The sequence below is a fragment of the Schistocerca americana genome, chromosome 1, assembly GCF_021461395.2.
Source record: "Schistocerca americana isolate TAMUIC-IGC-003095 chromosome 1, iqSchAmer2.1, whole genome shotgun sequence".
Classification (NCBI taxonomy): Eukaryota; Metazoa; Arthropoda; class Insecta; order Orthoptera; family Acrididae; genus Schistocerca; species Schistocerca americana.
Window position 1 is genome coordinate 367301881 of NC_060119.1, and position 6408 is coordinate 367308288.

A 6408-nucleotide genomic window follows, 5' to 3' on the forward strand; every position below is an offset into this window, starting at 1 on the left:
AGTCGGGTAGCTCAGTTGGTAGAGCACTTGCCCTCGAAAGGCAAAGGTCCCGAGTTCGAGTCTCGGTCCGGCACACAGTTTTAATCTTCCAGGATATATGTTTTTCATATATGGCAAAAATTTGAAATTGCCAGTGTTTGAGCAGCTTCTCTTCCATAAACATTGTTGCAGACTTCTATGCCGCCCCAGTGCAAAATGTGCTTGACGTAACAAACTAATGACGGTTTCAGACTGTTCGTTCTGCATATTATCTGACACCGGAAAAGATATGTGCATCCATTCAGGTTCGTGAAATACAGACTGATTATCGTGTACAGCGCCCTGAGCCTTGGCTAATTCTGTATTTACTAATTCAAGCTTTTCGCTAGTGGCAGTACACCATTGTGAAATCATTTTCTATATACCCTTTAATTTTATGTAATTCCTGTTTAATCGCGTTTTTAGAATGATATGTTTCAATTGAAATGTGTGTAAGTATGGCCTGCACTTTTTCTTCTATCTCTTCAGCAATTTGTACATTATTTTTTGATGTTCAAGTTGCAAGTTTGGCTTCAAATGGATCTTTCTGCACTGCGAACTGTTCACTAACTTTTTTCTCTTGCTCAAGCGACAAATTAGTAACACATTCAGGTAACTGCCTAACAGCCACAGACAGCGATCGTTGAGCTTGTTTTATTTCGCCTACTTCAACAGTCAGTGGAATAAGTAAGCCCACTTGAGCGCTTTTAAATTCGTTAATTTCGTTAGAAATACGCTCGTGCCTACCAAAAATTTCTTTTGCCAAGATGGCTCGCGACTCGGAAAATTCCATTGCTAACACGGCTTGCGACTTGCATATGTACTGTTTTGCCTGCATAACAGCCACTTGGTTGAGTACTGCGAACAGTGTTCCACTAAAAATTTCTATTCTTCAGGATATTTCCGGTAATAGGTCCTTATTTTCACTACCTTGAACACTAGTTTCAATAGTGTCAACAATGGGTTGAATATTACTTTCATCTATTCCGTCCATATTTGTCTGATCTCCTATCTTTACCATAACATCAGGAAATTCTAAAATCACTAGTTGACAATTAAAGCGATAAATAATTAAATACAACACATGTAGATCGGCCAGTTATTCCAATAAATAAGCGCAATGACTACGTTAGAAATCTAGTAGCGTTTCCCCTTTACTCTCACACGATGCTAAACTCTTTGGCCCCAAATCCCAAATATCACCTTTAGAAACGAAATTTCCTATTACTACGACTGAAGTTTGAAATTTTGACTAATAGAACTTGGTACCAGCAAGAGACATCTCAGGTGTAAGTAACATATATTTCCATCTTTCTTGTAGCTACACCGACAAATTTCTCGACTGTGGGACCTCTCCTTCCTGTTAATCGATTAATCCCCTTCCACTCATATTCAAGTTCATGTAAATAGGAGAAACACACAACCAATAATACTACTACTAACTTTCAGAATCTGTCATGGTTGACAATTAAACCATCTCTTTCACAATGGACTTACAAAATTCCAAATCCAATATACTGATTCAATTATTATTATTGTTATTATTATTATTATGATTAGATCAGATCTTACTGTTTGGTGACTACATAAATATCACACGCTGTGCAGTGCGTATACAGTTGTGCAGCTAGTAGTTGGCGACTAATTTATTTATTTATTTATTAACAGCAGAAACAACTTAAACGAACTCCCAATCTGCAGGCTCTAAAAGCCGCGCGGGGAAGCCCTGCTGGCGCCTTGTCACGGTCCGTGCGGCTCCCCCCGTCGGAGGTTCGAGTCCTCCCTCGGGCATGGGTGTGTGTGTTGTCCATAGCATAAGTTAGTTTAAGTTAGATTAAGTAGTGTGTAGGCTTAGAGACCCTTGACCTCAACAGTTTGGTCCCATAAGACCCTACCACAAATTTCCAATTTTCCACGCTCTAAAGCGTTTGCCCATGAGCCAGCAGCTAACATCATAACGCACAAGTCATCTCAGTTACCAGAAAATGGAATAATTTACTGATTAATTACATTTAGAAAACCAATAATTACGTAAAACAGTCTGACTACTTTATTTATTGTTATCTTCAGCCAACATCAGATACTAGGACGCCAATATTAATCGTACAGGTACAACTTGTAACAGTGAACAAAACTGGCTGAAGCAGACTCTCTTCACGTAATACGGCTACCTCTGTCTAATGAAAAAATGAGTGATCTTTAAACACTTCCGCATCTTGTATGAAATCGTGGAACAGTTGAAGTGCAGTAGCGATAACTATAGGCGCACAGTGATCTTTACTGCAGCCACTCACACAATAGCTAACTCTGACCAACATACAACGTAAAATTCTTCTGAGACATTACAGCAGGAAGTCATCGTACATCAAGACACATCATTTTGACAACACCAAAAACAAAATGTAGTAGTCCGAATATGGATGAAAACGCGAAGAACTCGTTGTGATAAAATTAAATGTTCAAAAATACCATCACAGTTTATTATTTCTAGCTTATTTAAACAAGATTAATGATGTGCTGTTTAAAGTTTGCTGAAAGTAATAAATTACCGCCCGAAAACGATGAGCAGGTGCTTTCCTGAAATATCCGAACATTTTAGCGAGATTGTCCGAACCAACGACCGAGAGCTCATCATCAATATTCATGATACATTACGAACTGATCTTCTTTGTTTTAGTGAACGCAGCTAAGTCGAATTAGGTGGTAGAAGCGTTGTTAATCATGCAGCAGCATATTTAGCCTGGCCATTTGTGGCCGGTTCGAGCTGTCTCCTTTCATTCGATACAGCCCGTGTCTCTCACTTTCACGCAAGGAAGTAGATAGATGACGAAACGTGTCGTAGTACTATTTTCTATTTGGGTTAATGGATACTGTTGTACTGTTTCTGATACTGTTGTGTTTTGTATCATATTTCAGCCACCTACTGTATGCGACCATTGTTCCAAACCACAATTATTTATGGATTAAAACTGCCATCGGTTCAACTTTGCTTTAAGTTGGCAAGACAGTCTCTTCAATTTTTATTCTGCAATTATTTCAATTCCCGAGTAGGTTGTATAATATTTACCTTTATTTACATGCCTTCACCTGTCTATAATAGTACCTCCCGAAAATAAATTTCAGGTTGTAACATTCGTTTTTACTGTGGAACGGTGTCATCAGATTGTATTTTCATTTGCTTCTGGAAAATGGCGACGTATCAAGCGAAAGCTAGAGTTTCATCTACGTCTTAGGGCATAAAGTTACAGTATTAGTATTGACTGTGATGGGTTCATTAAGGAGTAAAATGGGCTGTTCGAGATCCAACCCATTAAAGAATCTCGGTTGTATTCAGTCAATTATCAGAGAAGTTGATTTGTGGGATGCGAATTGATAGTGCATGGTGGGGAGATTATGGATTTCCAATTCCAGAATTCGCCTTACAACCAAGTGAAGCCTACAGCAAGCCTTGTTCTGAGCTGAGGGATAGGAACCATAATTTATTTCTGGAACATTGTCCTTGATTGAGGATATGATCCCAGCATATATAGTGCATCCTTTCTATACAGCTGCAAGAGAACGAAAGATAACCTTCTCATCTCGATTATGGATGGCGATATCGCTGAAACAACTAGTTTTCGGTATATCACTTTTTTTTAATCCCAGTTTAACCCACCAGTTAAAACCACTCAAAATAACCGCTTTCCGAAATAAACGATTTTCGTTTTTTTTTTATTATTTCCTGTGTAAAAGTAGAAATCGAACAAAGTTTGAAAAATTTTGGCTGCTTCCGTTTCAAGATACATAGACTCAGCCAGCCGGAGTGGCCGTGCGGTTCTACGCACTACAGTCTGGACCCGAGCGACCGCTCCGGTCGCAGGTTCGAATCCTGCCTCGGGCATGGATGTGTGTGATGTCCTTAGGTTAGTTAGGTTTAATTAGTTCTAAGTTCTAGGCGACTGATGACCTCAGAAGTTAAGTCGCATAGTGCTCAGAGCCATACATAGACTCAAAATGTTAAATTAGACAAGCAAATAAAAGTTAACTTAGTGCATCCACCGTTCGCTACTTTTCTCGAAAAGTTTAAGTGGTTGAATACCACAAAAAACCAGAAGTATTCTCTTATTGATTCTAATTTTTAGAAACTCTGCTCAAAAGTCATGTTGTAAATGTTCCGGCGTAACCACAAGCGCCGGCACGAGGACGAAGAACGCACGAGCAGAGAAGGCTGTGAGACAACGTCAGCCGATAGCCCTCTGACTAAAGCGCTAGTCAGTTACGACGGCGGCCGAGTTTAGGTTCGTTCTGCGCATCTGACGTCACAAAACACAGTCAGCCAATGAACAGTGAACGACGTTGCCAGAGCTCGACTGCAGTGCAGAGAAGGACGAGTGTCTTCAGTTTTAAAAACGTTCAGTCATAAATAAAGTAATTGAACAAAAGCAATGTCTTGATAGCAGACTTTCCATAAAAGAAAGTTTGGAAAAATCATTCTTTATACCAATTGCTTCATATTCTATTAATTAATTAAACCAAACAAGCAATAAGCCTCCTAATTCAGGCGATAGTAAGGAAATTCATTCTCACTAATGCTTTTTCGCAATAAGGAACAGCGGTAATTGTTTATTTTCTATTGTACTTCGACGAAACGTGAGTATTTCATAGTCATACCAACAGTGTTTCTTGGTATTTTGAGTGATTCTTTAAAGTACTCCATGATTTCTGTTGAATTACGAGCTGCCTAAGTGAAAGGTTCTGAGTTCAAGCCTTGTTCGCTGCTTAAATTTTTCTTTATTTAAAAACAATATCGAAGTGTCTTACTTCATGATTTTATTCGTTTCAATGTAATTTTTTAAAATTTCTAGGAGCAACTAAAATCGACCATACAGAACGTTTCCGCTGTGGACTTTTACCTCTGCAAACTCTTCAAAATTTCGTACAATGGTTTACTACATTTAATGTTGCACAATAACTGCGTTGAACATCGAAACAAAATTTAGTCATTTATGGGGGGAAGGTATCAGTCAAGAAGATGTGTAAAAAATCAAATTTTTGGGCCAAATAGTTTTTGTGAAATCGAATGATAAGTGTGTCAAAGCAGTCGGAACACCATGTGTCTGCATAGTCGAGCAGTGCAGTAACGACAAAATCGCTCACAGCGCGGAATGCGGAGAGCACGCCTCTGTAGCAGCTAAAGGGTTAATGCGGCCGTGGTGGCTTTACTTCATAAACTGCGCGCTCCCCCCTAAACGTAAGTTTGCGAACTATACTATACTATGGCGCTCCTTCTCTTGGCGCGTGCAACTGCCAACGCAGCAATCTCCCGCGTCTGGGCGGGCATGCGCGAGCCGCCAAGATAAAGGAATTGAACTATAGGACCGCACCACGACAGGAGCTGCCTCTACAAGAAGAGAATATAAGCGCCGCTCCTGCCAGCCTCGACCGCACAGTACTACATAGGACAGTACTAGACCGGCCTAGCAGGGAGTGCTACGATAGCAGTTATTAGTGATCCATATCCATCGCTTGAATGAACATTGTCTATAGCGGAAGACATTGACTGTTTGCATATCGTCCATTGCGTGTGACAATGTGTAAATTCAAAGTTAAGTATTGTCAATCTTCTTTATTGTAATAAATACTATTAATGTGATTTGCTTGAGTTGTTGTACAGCTATCCGAGAATGCTGCATCCTTTAAGCACCCTGTAGGGGCGAGTGAGTAGGACCCAACAGTAATTGCAGATCATACCTCTTCTTGGGCATTACGAATGGTCAGTGCTAAAGGGTAAAAACTGAGGTTAAAGAATTACGTTTTTCATATTAATTTGTGTAGATTCAAAGGCTATAGCACATAAAAGCATATTATGTAGACACAAGCTTTCTATCCTTGTCGCCGGCCGGAGTGGCCGAGCGGTTCTAGGCGCTACAGTTTGGAACTGCGCGGCCGCTACGGTCGCAGGTTCGAATCCTGCCTCGGGCATGGATGTGTGTGATGTCCTTAGGTTAGTTAGGTTTAAGTAGTTCTAAGTTCTAGGGGACTTACGACCTCAGAAGTTGAGTCCCATAGTGCTCAGAGCCATCTATCCTTGTCACAAACTATAAATGAATCGTTAAGTGTTTAGTTTTCTCCTCGTATGATGTCGCAAATTTGTTGTTGTTATTCCTGTTTTTAATCTTTTAAAGCAAATGGAGCATTGTAAATCACTGACACCGCACTTTGTAAAATACTTTCCAATCTAGGGATGTCGTCACTCTGTAATGCAACTAATATCCGACGACGACAGCGGGAAACTACCATATAGACCAGATGGGACAAGTTTTGCACATTGCATGTACACTCATACCCTCTCAGGGGACACCGCCTTGTCGTAGGCACCTTCAGTGCCGGGCGGAAGGGTTTGGTGTGCCG

General features: G+C 40.3%; 1 non-coding gene across 1 annotated transcript; it reads left to right on the forward strand.

Moving 5' to 3' along the window:
• Positions 1 to 74, forward strand: Trnas-cga. The gene has a single exon. It is a non-coding gene; the product is annotated as a tRNA-Ser (tRNA).
• Positions 75 to 6408: the final 6334 nt, after the last annotated feature.